Source organism: Ascaphus truei, chromosome 4 (genome assembly GCF_040206685.1).
Source record: "Ascaphus truei isolate aAscTru1 chromosome 4, aAscTru1.hap1, whole genome shotgun sequence".
In the NCBI taxonomy this organism is placed as follows: Eukaryota; Metazoa; Chordata; class Amphibia; order Anura; family Ascaphidae; genus Ascaphus; species Ascaphus truei.
In genome coordinates this window covers 68,080,508-68,098,555 of record NC_134486.1, presented here as the reverse complement: position 1 = coordinate 68,098,555, position 18,048 = coordinate 68,080,508, and the positions used below count along the sequence as shown (strand labels likewise).

At 44.1% G+C, this 18,048-nt stretch overlaps 1 long non-coding RNA gene across 1 annotated transcript in view; it reads left to right on the top strand.

Annotated features, from left to right (window-relative positions):
- Positions 1-18,048, top strand: part of LOC142492840 (uncharacterized) — an 80,487-nt gene that overhangs the window by 4,826 nt on the left and 57,613 nt on the right. The window contains exon 2 of the long non-coding RNA XR_012800916.1: positions 11,789-11,996. This is a non-coding gene — a long non-coding RNA (uncharacterized LOC142492840). The remainder of the gene's footprint in view (positions 1-11,788; positions 11,997-18,048) is intronic.

Genomic DNA, 18,048 nt, shown 5'->3' with positions numbered 1-18,048 from the left:
CTCCCTCTCTTCCTCTCTCTCCCTCCCTCTCTTCCTCTCTCTCCCTCTCTTCCTCTCTCTCCCTCTCTCCCTCTCTTCCTCTCTCTCCCTCTCTTCCTCTCTCTCCCTCTCTCTCCCTCTCTCTCCCTCTCTCTCTCTCTCTCTCTCTCTCCCTCTCTCTCTCTCTCCCTCTCTCTCTCTCTCTCTCTCTCTCTCTCTCTCTCTCTCTCTCTCTCTCTCTCTCTCTCTCTCTCTCTCTCTCTCTCTCTCTCTCTCTCTCTCTCTCTCTCTCTCTCTCTCTCTTCCTCTCTCTTCCTCTCTCTTCCTCTCTCTCTCTCTCTCTCTCTTCCTCTCTCTCTCTCTCTCTCTCTCTCTCTCTCTCTCTCTCTCTTCCTCTCTCTCCCCCTCTCTGTATCTGGATATCTTATTTACCCTATATATCTTAACTGTCCTATACTACACCAAAATAACCTATACTGCTTTCTTCCAGATCTGACTCAAGCTTCACACGGAAGACATCGGAATCCCCCCTAACCCAGAAGACAGGTAGGGAACACATCCCCCCCAACTTATAACATTGCGGGAATGAGGTACCTGGACATTGAGGGACTGCGGATCAGGTAAGATCCCAGGCGGGATTGCTGCTTTAGATATTGTGAAGCGGGGACGTCCAGACACTGGTTAAGGGGTTCAGGAAACTAGTCATCCACACCTGGCTTTTATTTCTAGATCCGACACTTACACACACACACACTAAATACATTTGTCAAAAACGAATGTTGTTCTGACTAGGAATTTATTAAATGTATTTTAATTTTAATTATATATTTTATTTTAAAGCGGGGTTGGGGGCGGGACTAGGGGCGGGGTTGGGGGCGGGACTAGGGGCGGGGTTGGGGGCGGGACTAGGTGGCGAGTAGATTTTTTGGTTGGGCGAGTAGATTTTTGGGTGATTTGTCGAACACTGTATATATATATATATATATATATATATATATATATATATAGTATACAGGGGAATATATTTTATATTAATGTTATGATATAAAAAGGAAGAATTATGTGTAATGGTAATATCTAGAAACATTGTGTAATGCACGTGATAAACGGTATATAAAGTTTGTTTTCCTGTAGTTAATTTCGGAAAAGTGTAGCACGTTTTTCGGACGCGCGTGAGTGGGTGGGACTTAAGCCACTATGCACTATAAGAGAGCGGCTTGTATCGTACTCGCCATTATATTGTAGCTTGAAAAAGGGTCAGTGTGACCCGAAACGTCGCTTGTTTCCTTGTCTCCTGGTATCTTCTTTTCAATAAACGTAATATAATCTAACTCGAGGATCTCCTTTTGTATGTCTAACATACTGTAATTTACAGGGACAAATGTAGTTTGACACTTGATAAATTGTTTCATTTTTAACTGTCCTTTCCTGTAACATTTAACATTAAAAAAAACCCACAAGCAGTCCCTGCAAGCTCAAAACCCAAACCCACCACATACATACCTGTATATACATACAGTTAGGTCCAGAAATAATAGGACACTGATACAAATTTTGTTATTTTGGCTGTGTACCAAAATAAATTCAAGTTACAGTTAAATAATGAATATGGGCTTAAAGTGCAGTCTATCAGCTTTAATTTGAGGGTATTCACATCCAAATTGGAGAAAGGGTTTAGGAATTACATCTCTTTAATATGTAGCCCCCTCTTTTTCAAGGGACCAAAAGTAATTGGACAATTGACTCAAAAGCTGTTTCATGGACAGGTGTGGGCTATTCCTTCGTTATTTCATCATCAATTAAGCAGATAAAAGGTCTGGCGTTGATTCCAGGTGTGGCATGCGCATTTGGAAGCTGTTGCTGTGAACCCACAACATGCGGTCAAAGAAGCTCTCAATGCAAGTGAAACAAGGCATCCTTAGGCTGCAAAAAAAAGAAAATCCACCAGAGAGATAGCAGGAACATTAGGAGTGGCCAAATCAACAGTTTGGTATATTCTGAGAAAAAAAACGCACTGGTGAGCTCTGCAACACACAAAGGCCTGGAAAACTCATTCACAACATCCAGCCAAGTGAAGAACACTCTCCAGGAGGTAGGCATATCATTATCCAAGTCTACCATAAAGAGAAGACTTCATGAGAGCAAATACAGAGGGTTCACCACAAGGTGCAAACCATTCATAAGCCTCAAGAATAGGAAGGCCAGATTAGACTTTGCCAAACAATATCTAAAAAAGCCAGCCCAGTTCTGGAACAGCATTCTTTGGACAGATGAAACTAAGATCAACCTGTACCAGAATGATGGGAAGAAAAAAGTATGGAGAAGGCTTGGAACGGCTCATGATCCGAAGCATACCACATCATCTGTAAAACACGGGGGAGGCAGTGTGATGGCATGGGCATGCATGGCTTACAAAGGCACTGGGTCACTAGTGTTCATTGATGATGTGACAGAAGACAGAAGCAGCCGGGTGAATTCAGAAGTGTATAGGGATATATTGTCTGCTCAGATTCAGCCAAATTCAGCGAAGTTGATTGGACGGCGCTTCACTTTACAGATGAACAATGACCCAAAACATACTGCGAAAGCAAGCCAGGAATTTTTGTTAAGGCAAAGAAGTGGAGTATTCTGCAATGGCCGAGTCAAACACCTGATCTGAACATGATCGAGCATGCATTTCACTTGCTGAAGACAAAACTTAAGGCAGAAAAACCCACGAACAAACAACAACTGAAGACAGCTGCAGTAAAGGCCTGGCAAAGGATCACAAAGGAGGAAACCCAATGTCCGGTGATGTCCATGCGTTCCAGACTTCAAGCAGTCATTGCCTGCAAAGGATTCTAGACAAAGTATTAAAAATGAACATTTTATTTATGATTGTGTTAATTTTTCCAATTACATTTGAGCCCCTGAAATAAGTGATCTGTGTATGAAAATGGTTGCAATACCTAAATGTTTCATACGATATTTTTGTTCAACCCCTTGAATTAAAGCTGAAAGTCTGCACTTCTATTGCATCTCAGTTGTTTAATTTCAAATCCATTGTGGATAGAGCCAAAATTATGAAACTTGTGTCAGTGTCCAATTATTTCCGGACCTAACTGTATGCATGTAGTGTAGCGGCTTCAGGTTTTGAGCTTGCAGGGACTGTGTGTGTGTTTTTAAATGTAGGTTGGAAACAACTATTGGGAGGTTGGTGACCCCGGCTTCTTGTTTTTAATCTCACCCACCAGCAGCATTTGATACTGTGGACCTTCTTCTCCTTCACATTCTCCATACTCTTGGTATCCATATCAAAGCTCTATCCTGGATCTCCTCTTACCTCTCTCATCGTACTTTCAGTGTCTCTTTTGCTAACACCTCCTCTATCGATCTCCCTGTGGGGGTACCCCAGGGCTCTGTCCTGGGACCCTTTCTCTTTTCTCTTTACACACTCTCTCTAGGTGACCTAATCACATCTCTTGGGTTCAAATATCACCTCTATGCTGATGACACACAAATGTACTTTTCTACCCCTGACCTTACACATGCTGTTCAGACTAAAGTTTCTGAATGTCTCTCGGCTATATCATCCTGGATGGCCCTGCCGACTTAAACTTAACAGGTCAAAAACGGAGCTTCTTATATCGCCTCTCAAACCTGGCCCTACTACCTCCTTCATACTGTTGGAAGCACTATCATACACCCAGAGGCACAAGCACGCTGCCTAGGGGTCACACTCGTTCCTCTCACATTCTCCTCTCACATTCAAAAGGTAGCTAAAATCTGCCTACTACAAAGATACGCACTTTCCTCTGTTGCTTGACTGCTAAAACTCTGACACGGGCCCTTATTCTCTCCTGTCTCGACTACTTTGACCTCCTGCTGTCCAGCCTTCCTGCCTCTCAGCTAACTCCCCTACAATCTATCCTAAACACTGTTGCCAGAATCACTTTACTCTTTCCTAAATCTCTCTCAGCATCTCCCCTGCTGAAATCCCTTTCCTTTCTTCCTATCAAATCCTGTATCAAACATTCAATTCTTCTCCTCACTTTTAAATGCTTTACACTCTTCTGCCCATCCTTGAATCTCATCCCTAATTTCTCACTATACACCATCCCGATTCTTGCGTTCTGCTCAAGGATGTCTTCTCTCTACCCCTTTTGTGTCTAAAGCCCTCTCACACCTTAAACCTTTCTCACTGACAGCTCCACACCTCTGGAATGCCCTTCCCCTCAATATCCGACTAGCACCCTCTCTATCCACCGTTAAGATCCATCTTAAAACACACCTCCTTAACAAAGCATATGAGTAGCTCTGTGGCTGATATTTTACACCTCTTACATCGACCATGGCCCATTGCAGACACACTTACCAGAACACCTCCTTACTGTCTCTGTACATTGTCCTTACTTACCTATTAGATTGTAAGCTCTTCGGGCAGGGACTCCTTTTCCTAATGTTACTTTTATGTCTGAAGCACTTCTTCCCATTATGTGTTATTTGTATTATTTGTTATTTTTATGATTGTCACTTGTATTACTGCTGTGAAGTGCTATGTACATTAATAGCACTATATAAATAAAGATATACATACATACATACATACATACATACATATATCCACCCCACATTAATTGGCAGGTCTTTATATTTTGATGACCAGTCTATTGAGAGACTTCTTCCTCCAGCAGAGAGGTAAAGAGCACATGTGTAGGCCCTGCAGTAAAGGGTTAACCTTTACATGGTGGCAGGCTTATAGTGCTTTGTCCATAGCATTGATGAATGACCCTTACCTATGAGAAGAATAACAGATAGTATTTAACTTAATAATTTGTCATGTTGGATGTACCATTGGGGCTTTTTTGTCTTTTGTTGTAATATTTAACATTATCCTGATCATTAGAACCCAGATTACAAGCTTTACACTTCAAAAAGCCTAAAGGTTTCTTATCTAACCAGCTAGAAAAAGAATTTTTCAAAGATTTTGGAACCGTGGGTGCCCATAGTTGGTTGACAATGGTGGTGCATCTAAAAATAGTCCTGGGTTTTAAAGATAGAGTTTTTTTTGTAGTTGTACAGTATGTATCCAACAGTATACATACAGGATCCTATCACCTCCATCTAAATTATATAAGACAGGGTGTGTGCGAGTTTGTTCTATTATAAAAAGATATATTGCATTGCATGTGAATCATATACAGTATACTACCACCCCACCAATCACTCCCTCTTGATTTCCCTTCTTGATATCTGTATTTCTTCCTACCCCCTTCCCCTCTGTCCCTTTTAAAAATGTGAATTCATCAATTAAAAAAAAGATATATTCTTAATATACAGCAGGGCTCCGGGTATACGGCGGGTTCCGTTCCAGAGGCAAGCGGAAGCGGATCCGGCGATTTTCAGTGCTGCGCATGCGCAAACCGGCATTTTCGTCGTTCTGTACATGTGCGACCTGTGCGTGCAACCGGCGGTCTGTGCGTGCAACTGGCGGTCTGCGCATGCGCGCCGGGCGCACCCGCCCATTCTGCGCATGCGCGATTTTAAATTCAACATGGCGGTCCCCTTCTCGGTGTCAGCGGATCGCCGAAAAGCGGAGCGCCTAGAAGCCAGTATGAGTCAGTATGAATTTAAAAAAACCCTGACTTCCCAAAGTGAGGGGAGCCTTATTGTTTAAATGAAAAAGCACTCTTCTGATACTGCAACACCTTTGTTTTGTTGGGCTGTTACACTGTCACTGGTTCTGTCCACAGATTCTAATTTCTCAGGTTTCTCCTCATGGTCAATGGTTAAGGTGAAATTACACAAGTAGAGGTGTTGTGTGTGAATGCAGGCAAGGACAATCCCTTCAAACATGTGGGAAAAGCCCTTCTCATAGCCATTTTAAGAGCCTTCTGGTATATTTATACTACAAGAACAGACGACCAGCAGTTAATTTGACAAAAGATCTCCAAGAACTGCCAAAGAAAAGACTGGCCAATTTGGTAAATCCACTTTCATATTTTGTAAATATGACATGGGGATTGCTTCAATTTTTTTTTTACACTGCTGTCCCCCTGCAAACCGTACCAGCAGACCGCTATTTCCTGAAAGTTGTCTGTATTGCTGGCACCAGGATGCAACAAATGTTTGCATACGAGAATATGCCCTATTGGTATTATCATCTACTGCTTCACACTTATTCCTTGGATGCCAGTAGTAGAGAATCACTCATGCTATGTATATTTCATATGAAAATATTTTCTAGTTATCTCTTCCCTTGTCTTGAATGACAAACACCATAGAATACTAACATTTGTTACTACTGCATTTTACTTTTTTCCACCATTGTCATCGTTCTCTGACAGAATGTTTGATGCGGTCATGATCGTTTTGCAGAATTTTTCTCCTTTGGATTATGTTAATACAAATGTAGCAGGAAACGTTGAAAATTATTTTAAAATAGCGATATTTAATGGGCATCAAACAATATATAAGACACCGATGAAGGTGGGCTCAACAACAGGGAGGGACTCCTTTTCCTAAATGTTACTTTTATGTCTGAAGCACTTCTCCCCTTTATGTGTTATTTATATTATTTATATGATTGTCATGTATATTACTGCTGTGAAGCACTATGTACATTAATGGCGCTATATAACATAAAGACATACATACATCCCGATGGCTGGAGTAGCCAGAACAGGACGGAGCCGTTCTCTGTATGGCTGTAGAGACAGTCTGAGCGTCACAGAGTTGGTGCACGGCAGAGTACACAGACAAACAAAGTACAATGAACAAGGCACAATCGAAGGCCAAGGGATGAGATCACGGCAGGCTGGATAACGGTTTAAACAAGCTGGGGTCATAGGAAGCAGAATGTAGTCAGGGCAGGCAGAGGTCATCAGTGCAGTCAGGCAAGCAGCAAACAAGTCAGACCTACAGGTACTGAAGTGCTCTGATAGTAAAGCTGGTTGCAAAAGCACATTGATCCGGCAACCAGGAAGTGGAAGTGATCATCCTATAAAGGAAGCCAGATGGAGTGTCCATGACACTGATTGCCAACAGGTTAGGGTGACCAGATTTTCAAAATGAAAAACCGGGACACATTTATAAAAAAATTTTTTAAAAACAAATTACATCACATGACGCGCCCCGTTGCCATGACAACGAGACACTGACGTCAGGCGGTGACATGTTGCCATGACAATGTGGCATCACGTGATGCCTCGGCGCCATAATGCGTCCCGTTGTCATGTCACCTTGATGCAGCGTGACGTCATGGAGCGTCTCGTTGTTATGGCAATGTACATTACGTGACGTCGCGCAGCCATGTTAACGGAATTTGGAGGGGAGGATACAGCCAAAGGCAAGATAAATATATAATAAATAGATCTAAAAAATGTTGTTATCTCCGGGTTAGCCTTCAATAGAAGGTGGCAACCCTGGCTGCAGTGTGCGTTTGTGCGTATGGAGGTGGGGGCTGCAGTGTGTTTGTGCGTATACAGTAGAGGTGGGGGCTGCAGTGTGTGTTTGTGTGTACTGTATAGAGGTAGGTGCTTTGCTTGGGCCCTTCAACTCTTACAGCCAGGGCATTGGCCAAGCATGCCCAGTTCGGAGGGGATGATTACTACTGTACTTCCAAAGTGTATTTATTTCCCATTCTTAACATAACACAAACTCTCGTCTCCCCCCCTTCCCTCCCTTTCTCACTCTCTCAGATCCCTCACCGTGTATGTGTGTATGTGTAATTAAAATTTAAATAATTAACAAATTAAAATTAAATAAATAATTGACATAAATTAAAATTAAATAAAAAAAGTAGGCATTAATTAAAATTAAGACATTTTAAAAATGTGACATTCCTGACCTTGTATGTATATTACACTTTGCAAAATAGGGTCTCTTGTTCTCCTTGTGGCAGTCAGTGACATCACTGCCATGCAGGGCCGCAGACAGCTTTCCCGGGGCCCATAACCCATGTTTTGGCAGCCTTGCGAGAACCCCCCCTTCTCACACACCACCTCACTCTCACCCCACCTCACACTCCCCAGTCACCCTTTCCTTCCCCCCCAATCTCTCACACACCCCCATGTATTTTTCTCCCCTCCCCACTCAACCTCCCTCCCCAATATACATGCACACACAGTGACACACACACACAGTGACAAACACACAGCCACTTACCTACACACAGCCCCTCCCCTCCTCATATCTCCCCCTCCCCTCCTCATATCTCCCCCTCCCCACCTCATATCTCCCCCTCCTCATCCTCTTCCACTCCCCGCATCTCCCCCTCCTCATCTCTTCCACTCCCCGCATTTCAAACTCCTCATTTCTTCCACTCCCTGCATCTCCCCTCCTCATATCTCTCCTCTCCCCTTCTCATCTCTTCCACTCCCCGCATTTCCCCCTCCTCATCCTCTTCCACTCCCCGCATCTGCCCCTCCTCATCTCTTCCACTCCCCGCATCTCCCCCTCCTCATCTCTTCCACTCCCCGCATCTCCCCTCCTCATATCTCTCCCCTCCCCTCCTCATGTCTTCCACTCCCCGCATCTGCCCCTCCTCATCCTCTTCCACTCCCCGCATCTCCCCTCCACATATCTCTCACCTCCCCATCTCATCTCTTCCACTCCCCGCATCTCCCCCTCCTCATACCTCCCCTCCTCATACCACCCCCTCCCCTCCTCATACCTCCCCCCTCCCCTCCTCATACCTCCCCCTCCCCTCCTCATACCTCCCCCTCCCCTCCTCATAACCCCCCCTCTCTCCCTTCTCCCCCTCTCTCTCCCTTCTCCCCCCGCTCTCCCTTCTCCCCCCTCTCTCTCCCCTTCTCCCTCCCTCCCCCTCCTCTTCTCCTCCCTCCCCCTTCTCCCCCTTCTCCCCCCTCTCTCCCTTCTCCCCCCTCTCCCTCCTCTCCCTTCTCCCCCCTCTCTCCCTCCTCCCCCCACCACACCACTCCGTTTGCCCTACCCCACAGCAGCCCGTTTTCCCCCCCACCCCACGGCAGCCAGTTTTACACCCCCACCCCTGCAATAGCCCGTTTTTTAAACCCCACCCTCCCACCAGCCCATTTTCACACCCACCAACCCCCCCCCCCGCCCCCACCAGCCCATTTTTCACCCACCCCCACCCACCCCTGCAGCAGCCCGTTTTACACACACACACACACACACACACACACACACACACACACACACACACACACACACACACACACACACACACACACACACACACACACACACACACACACACACGCCTTAGCTCAGCGCATCTTCCCCCGGTACTAAGCCCCGCCCCCAGCATGCTCTGACCTCCAACTAATCCCCTGCTTCTACTCTAAATCCCCGCCCCCCAGCATCCTGCTATTGAAAAAAAAAATACTCACGGCCAGCCGCATCCTCCTCACACTGCCCCCACGCACCGCCGCCGACTCGCGCACGGGACTAGGGGCAAAACCCGGGACATTTCCGGGACGGGCCGTCACCCGGGACAGCCCAGAAAAAAACGGGACTGTCCCGGCAAAACCGGGACGACTGGTCACCCTACAACAGGTGTGAGTAGTGAGTGTTAGAGCTTAAAAGTGTGCAGTAGTGATGCTATTCAGCAGCTGGTTTAGATCACTGCTATAGCTGGTGCCCTTAAAAGCAGAGGACACATCATTAATGAACTCCTGCACTGTAAGAGGGACTTAATCATTCAAAGCAACATGTTACAGGACCCCCTCTGTTAGCAAAAAGGAAACCCCCGTATGTTGTTATTAATTTACTGTTGTTTTAGGATGGACTGTAACTACTGAATAAGTATTGCTTCTGCTGGTTTAACAACCAACATTACTGTTGCCTAATAAAATTTGAAAATGCATCTTCATCAAATGTATTAACTCCCTGTTACTCGGGCACCAAAACATAGATTGCAAGCTTGTCAGGGCTGGGACCATGCCCGTACAATTCTATGTACAGTGCGGCATAGTGTGTGCTATATTGTACTGTGATTGTGAAATAGATTTCTTATTATTCAATGTAGCCAAAAATGCTTTGTTCTCTAACTGATAAAATCCAATCTTTCCAGTATCTGTTCATGGAAGAGTAAGAGATCTCCCAGAAATCTTGAATAGCATATTTCATATAAGTGTAGCCCCCTTTCCCCTATGCCTACGGGAACTACGCGGGTGACTACGCGTGCTGTTGTAGCTGTTGCTCACAGGAGGCCTAAGCCTTTGCCACTGGGAGCCTCGGGTGAGCTCGCTCTCTCTGTTCGGCGCAGCGCCTTCACCTATGAGGGATCCCAGCAGGGCGGGATGGTCCCACATAGGACTCAATAACCACTTAGTAATAATACACACACACACAATGTATACTGTATAATGGATCTTTACTGTACACACACAATAACATATACTGAACACATATAATAACAGTACCCATGGTGTATACCCAATGTCCCAACACTTGGTGATCCCCCAAAGTACTGAGGGTGCCCTGGGCCTCTAAACACCCGGTGTCTGCAGACCAATCCCATCCAAAGTGTGAGGTAGCGCTTACACAAAGTGTAATGAGCCGTTGCTGCACTTATGATACCTGCCTGGGCATTCCTGTACCCAGGTGTCGCCGTCCGATCAAAGGATCAGTCAGGTCCCACGGCATGGGGCCTCCAACACCAATCCTCTCACTACTTAGTCCCGATCCACCTCGTGGGTGAGCTCCAGCTGGAGTGTCTCACGTGAATGTCCATGTGAATTGTGGCCTGGTCCCAGACCGCAGGTCACCGATGCAACAGCACTAATTGCTATAGAGGGGAAGCGTCCCTACCTGGGGCCTTCACTGAGGTGACTTAGGGCCTAGATGGGGCCTAAGGGGCAAGTCTAGGCCTAGTCCAGGGAAGCACTGCTCCCTGGACACTACTTGCTCGGTTGCCTCCGTCCGACTGAGCACGCTGGCTCCTGTCCCAGAGGATATCCTGTGTCTCCCAGATGCTAAAGCCCTATTGGCTGGGACTCTCCATGTGTATTCCCCTTCTAGAGGATCCTGGGACATGTAGTTCCTCTGCAGGCTATGCGGAGCCTGTCCAAGGTGGCCACTGCACTATTTCTGCAAGGCATTATGGGACTTGCAGTTCCCAATGCCTTTTCCAGGCCATCCAAGATGGCTACCACGTGTCGCTTGCCACTGCGCATGCGCCCCACCTCTGCATTGGCTGCCGCCTGTCCCGGAGTACTGGAGCGGCTCCCCGATTGTGCGGTGCTCCAGCAGCCCGTGACAAGCCAGGAAGCCTCCCCCCCTCCCGCACTAGAGGTAAGGAGGGGGACGCGGCTACATCAGTATAATTTTTGCCCTAATGTTTATCCTCTTATGAAATACGAAGTGGGGCTCAGCGTCTTCTTACAGAAGCAATTCACTGCCCTTGTTCACTATTCTGCATGTAACAGGAAGAAAGATTTGCTAATATACCTTGCCAGATAATACTAATGTGTTTCATTTGCAGTGACTCACAAATGTATTCTGCAATACAAATGCATTTCTGCCATTGTCACTAGTAATTACATTGGCTACCTTCAGTCACAATGACCTACTTGACTGCCAAATCTTCATCCAAGCCATCATTCTTTATACAATAATTATCCTTCTTCCAAGCAGAGATACATTAGATATAAATCATTCCACAGGGTCACCACGTTCTTCTTCTTCTCTTTTATTAATAATGTTAAACTCATTTACATCAGTTCTCTTCGAACTGTAGAAAATAAGTAATCAAAGTGTATCTGCCATCTAAATTTTTTTAATGGAAGCAGCCTATAGAGTTTGCATTCATTTTTTAAAAATTATTATTTTTGTTTTGTTTGAATAGATGCAGCAGTTGCTTAGCCTTAAGGAAATGTAATTACCTAAGCTGCCGGTCGATCCGTTCTCACCGTGACCGATCGGCAATGAACCTGCTTCCCTGGGTTCCCAGTATGGCTGCCTATTTCAAAACAGGAAGTGCTGTGCCTTTGTAAATGAAGCTCCATACATTAAGACTCATTCAAAATGGCATAAAGAGCGGGGAGAAAAAGGCAGTAAGTATTATTCAATACTACACAACTGATTTATTAAAAAAACAAAAACAAACAAACACATATAGGATGTTGAATGTATTGCTGCTTTTTAGCTTGTTTAAAGAAAGGGGCAGAAATTGTATGGATGCATGTACTGTAGAAGATGTCAGACTGTAACAAATCACGATAAAAAAAACCCAACAAAAAATAGCACTACACCAAGAAGTTACATTTCAATCTTACTATATTACCATTCTGTGATATAACACGTTAGTGAGGGTCTGCTCATTCTGTGATATAACAAGTTTGTGAGGGTCTGCACATTCTGTGATATAACAAGTTAGTGAGGGTCTGCACTTTCTGTGATATAACAAGTTAGTGAGGGTCTGCACATTCTGTGATATAACAAGTTAGTGAGGGTCTGCACATTCTGTGATATAACAAGTTAGTGAGGGTCTGCACATTCTGTGATATAACAAGTTAGTGAGGGTCTGCACTTTCTGTGATATAACAAGTTAGTGAGGGTCTGCACATTCTGTGATATAACAAGTTAGTGAGGGTCTGCACATTCTGTGATATAACAAGTTAGTGAGGGTCTGCACATTCTGTGATATAACAAGTTAGTGAGGGTCTGCACTTTCTGTGATATAACAAGTTAGTGAGGGTCTGCACTTTCTGTGATATAACAAGTTAGTGAGGGTCTGCACATTCTGTGATATAACAAGTTAGTGAGGGTCTGCACATTCTGTGATATAACAAGTTAGTGAGGGTCTGCACATTCTGTGATATAACAAGTTTGTGAGGGTCTGCACATTCTGTGATATAACAAGTTAGTGAGGGTCTGCACTTTCTGTGATATAACAAGTTAGTGAGGGTCTGCACTTTCTGTGATATAACAAGTTAGTGAGGGTCTGCACATTCTGTGATATAACAAGTTAGTGAGGGTCTGCACTTTCTGTGATATAACAAGTTAGTGAGGGTCTGTACTTTCTGTGATATAACAAGTTAGTGAGGGTCTGCACTTTCTGTGATATAACAAGTTAGTGAGGGTCTGCACTTTCTGTGATATAACAAGTTAGTGAGGGTCTGCACTTTCTGTGATATAACAAGTTAGTGAGGGTCTGCACATTCTGTGATATAACAAGTTAGTGAGGGTCTGCACATTGTGTGATATAACAAGTTAGTGAGGGTCTGCACTTTCTGTGATATAACAAGTTAGTGAGGGTCTGCTCATTCTGTGATATAACAAGTTAGTGAGGGTCTGCACATTCTGTGATATAACAAGTTAGTGAGAGTCTGCTCATTCTGTGATATAACAAGTTAGTGAGGGTCTGCACATTCTGTGATATAACAAGTTAGTGAGGGTCTGCACTTTCTGTGATATAACAAGTTAGTGAGGGTCTGCACATTCTATGATATAACAAGTTAGTGAGGGTCTGCACTTTCTGTGATATAACAAGTTAGTGAGGGTCTGCACTTTCTGTGATATAACAAGTTAGTGAGGGTCTGCACATTCTGTGATACAGTGAACAGTTAGTGAGTGTCTGCACTTTCTGTGATACAGTGAACAGTTAGTGAGGGTCTGCACATTCTGTGATACAGTGAACAGTTAGTGAGTGTCTGCACTTTCTGTGATACAGTGAACAGTTAGCGAGGGTCTGCACTTTCTGTGATACAGTGAACAGTTAGCGAGGGTCTGCACTTTCTGTGATACAGTGAACAGTTAGCGAGGGTCTGCACTTTCTGTGATACAGTGAACAGTTAGTGACGGTCTGCACTTTCTATGATATAACAAGTTAGTGAGGGTCTGACTTTCTGTGATACAGTGAACAGTTAGTGAGGGTCTGCACTTTCTGTGATATAACAAGTTAGTGAGTGTCTGCACTTTCTGTGATACAGTGAACAGTTAGTGAGGGTCTGCACTTTCTGTGATACAGTGAACAGTTAGTGAGGGTCTGCACATTCTGTGATACAGTGATCAGTTAGTGAGGGTCTGCATATTCTGTGATACAGTGAACAGTTAGTGAGGGTCCTCACATTCTGTGATACAGTGAACAGTTAGTGAGGGTCTGCACTTTCTGTGATACAGTGATCAGTTAGCGAGGGTTTGCACTTTCTGTGATACATTGAACAGTTAGTGAGGGTCTGCACATTCTGTCATACAGTGAACAGTTAGTGAGGGTCTGCACATTCTGTGATACAGTGAACAGTTAGTGAGGGTCTGCACTTTCTGTGTTACAGTGAACAGTTAGTGAGGGTCTGCACTTTCTGTGATACAGTGAACAGTTAGTGAGGGTCTGCACATTCTGTGATACAGTGAACAGTTAGTGAGGTCTGAACATTCTGTGATATGACAAGTTAGTGAGGGTCTGCATATTCTGTGATACAGTGAACAGTTAGTGAGGGTCTGCACTTTCTGTGTTACAGTGAACAGTTAGTGAGGGTCTGCACATTCTGTGATATGACAAGTTAGTGAGGGTCTGCATATTCTGTGATACAGTGAACAGTTAGTGAGGGTCTGCACTTTCTGTGATACAGTGAACAGTTAGTGAGGTCTGAACATTCTGTGATATGACAAGTTAGTGAGGGTCTGCATATTCTGTGATACAGTGAACAGTTAGTGAGGGTCTGCACTTTCTGTGTTACAGTGAACAGTTAGTGAGGGTCTGCACTTTCTGTGATACAGTGAACAGTTAGTGAGGGTCTGCACTTTCTGTGATACAGTGAACAGTTAGTGAGGGTCTGCACTTCTGTGATACAGTGAACAGTTAGTGAGTGTCTGCACTTTCTGTGATACAGTGAACAGTTAGTGAGGGTCTGCACTTTCTGAGATACAGTGAACAGTTAGTGAGGGTCTGCACTTTCTATGATATAACAAGTTAGTGAGGGTCTGACTTTCTGTGATACAGTGAACAGTTAGTGAGGGTCTGCACTTTCTGTGATATAACAAGTTAGTGAGTGTCTGCACTTTCTGTGATACAGTGAACAGTTAGTGAGGGTCTGCACTTTCTGTGATACAGTGAACAGTTAGTGAGGGTCTGCACATTCTGTGATACAGTGATCAGTTAGTGAGGGTCTGCATATTCTGTGATACAGTGAACAGTTAGTGAGGGTCCTCACATTCTGTGATACAGTGAACAGTTAGCGAGGGTCTGCACTTTCTGTGATACAGTGATCAGTTAGCGAGGGTCTGCACTTTCTGTGATACAGTGAACAGTTAGCGAGGGTCTGCACATTCTGTGATATAACAACAGTTAGTGAGGGTCTGCACTTTCTGTGTTACAGTGAACAGTTAGTGAGGGTCTGCACTTTCTGTGTTACAGTGAACAGTTAGTGAGGGTCTGCACTTTCTGTGATACAGTGATCAGTTAGCGAGGGTCTGCACATTCTGTGATACAGTGAACAGTTAGTGAGGGTCTGCACTTTCTGTGATACAGTGAACAGTTAGCGAGGGTCTGCACATTCTGTGATACAGTGAACAGTTAGTGAGGGTCTGCACATTCTGTGATATAACAACAGTTTGTGAGGGTCTGCACTTTCTGTGATACAGTGAACAGTTAGCGAGGGTCTGCACTTTCTGTGATACAGTGATCAGTTAGCGAGGGTCTGCACTTTCTGTGATATGACAAGTTAGTGAGTGTCTGCACTTTCTGTGATACAGTGAACAGTTAGTGAGGGTCTGCACTTTCTGTGATACAGTGAACAGTTAGCGAGGGTCTGCATATTCTGTGATACAGTGAACAGTTAGTGAGGGTCCTCACATTCAGTGATACAGTGAACAGTTAGTGAGGGTCTGCACATTCTGTGATATAACAACAGTTAGTGAGGGTCTGCACTTTCTGTGATACAGTGAACAGTTAGCGAGGGTCTGCACTTTCTGTGATACAGTGATCAGTTAGCGAGGGTCTGCACATTCTGTGATATGACAAGTTAGTGAGTGTCTGCACTTTCTGTGATACAGTGAACAGTTAGTGAGGGTCTGCACTTTCTGTGATACAGTGAACAGTTAGTGAGGGTCTGCACATTCTGTGATACAGTGATCAGTTAGTGAGGGTCTGCATATTCTGTGATACAGTGAACAGTTAGTGAGGGTCCTCACATTCTGTGATACAGTGAACAGTTAGCGAGGGTCTGCACTTTCTGTGATACAGTGAGCAGTTAGTGAGGGTCTGCACTTTCTGTGATACAGTGAACAGTTAGCGAGGGTCTGCACATTCTGTGATATAACAACAGTTAGTGAGGGTCTGCACTTTCTGTGTTACAGTGAACAGTTAGTGAGGGTCTGCACTTTCTGTGTTACAGTGAACAGTTAGTGAGGGTCTGCACGTTCTGTGATATGACAAGTTAGTGAGGGTCTGCACTTTCTGTGTTACAGTGAACAGTTAGTGAGGGTCTGCACTTTCTGTGATACAGTGAACAGTTAGCGAGAGTCTGCACTTTCTGTGATATAACAACAGTTAGTGAGGATCTGCATATTCTGTGATACAGTGAACAGTTAGCGAGGGTCTGCACTTTCTGTGATACAGTGAACAGTTAGCGAGGGTCTGCATATTCTGTGATACAGTGAACAGTTAGCGAGGGTCAGCAACTTTCTGTGATACAGTGAACAGTTATTGAGGGTCTGCACTTTCTGTGATACAGTGAGCAGTTAGCGAGGGTCTGCACTTTCTGTGATACAGTGAACAGTTAGTGAGGGTCTGCACTTTCTGTGATACAGTGAACAGTTAGTGAGGGTCTGCACATTCTGACGTTTTGGTGCGGCTGAGACCTGCCTGCTGCTGTATTTGTTCTCTTCGAACAGTAATATTTTATTTCCAGATAAAGTCTGCTGTACACAGTATCTACCCAACTGTTGCTAAGTGGTCTGACACAATCATCACCCAACTGAGACTACAACTGGCTACTCAAAATCAATGTGCATTTCCCCTGAGATAAGCTTCTTCTCTTGTATGCTTCCAAAGAACCGATTTAAAATGAGGCTCTATGAAGTGTGCAATAATATTTTTTTATATAATAAGAGCAGTGTCTTATCTGCAAATATGTGTCAGAACAGCACAGCTTTACTATTCTCTTGTATCCATGTCTATAAGCAAAATACATTATTATTCCAGATAAGAGGTAATGTATAAGAAGTTAAAGTATGTAAATGCATATACTTTATAGATATGAGTCCACTTGTCATCACATAATGAAGTTGTGTTCACTAACTTCCTTGATTGAAAGTTAATGAGCTTCAAATACCTGGGTATTTCAATGGGGTGCTACTGATACGATCATTGACTGGCTGCCATTTTGGAGTTTCTGATGACATTGTAGTCTACATTACTAAGAAGTTTTACTCCATACGATACCTTCCATGCTTGTGGGGTCTTTATGGCCTAATACAAGTGAATAGACCATAAAGAACCATATTTACTAAGTAGTGTTACTTCATAAGACATTCCAAGCTGGAAGAACCTTTATGGCCCAATACAAATGAATGGAACATATGGGACCATATTTACTAAGTGTTGTTACTCCATTAGACACATTTCTGATGGAAGACACCTTACAGCCCATTTACTTGAATGTGCCATATAGGACCATATAATAAGTATTACTCAAAGGTGTTTTATGGAATAGTATGGCTTAGTAAATTGAAAAAAGAATAAAGATTAACTGAGGTAGTGCTAATTGTAATGTAACAATACAGAACAAAATGCGCTTCACTAATGGCCACAGTAGCTCTTACATCAAGCATGTCAAACTCAAATGCTAACAAGGGCCACATAAACAAGGTTTAAGTCTAGGTGGGCCGCAAAAAAAAAAAAACTTACATTTTCATAGAAACGTAGGTTTATTTTGAAAAGTACTGCGTGTGTGTGTGTGTGTGTGTGTGTGTTGACCTCACTAACCGAACCAAAAAAAAAGCCAGACGTGAATGACTTCTGAACCCATTAACCAGTGTCAGGATGCCCCTCTTAACAATTTCCAAAGCAGCAATCCCGCCTGGGATCTACCTGAACCGCAGTCCCTCAAGGTACTATATTGGAGGGGAGGTGTTCCCTACCTGTCTTCCGATGTCTCCCATGTG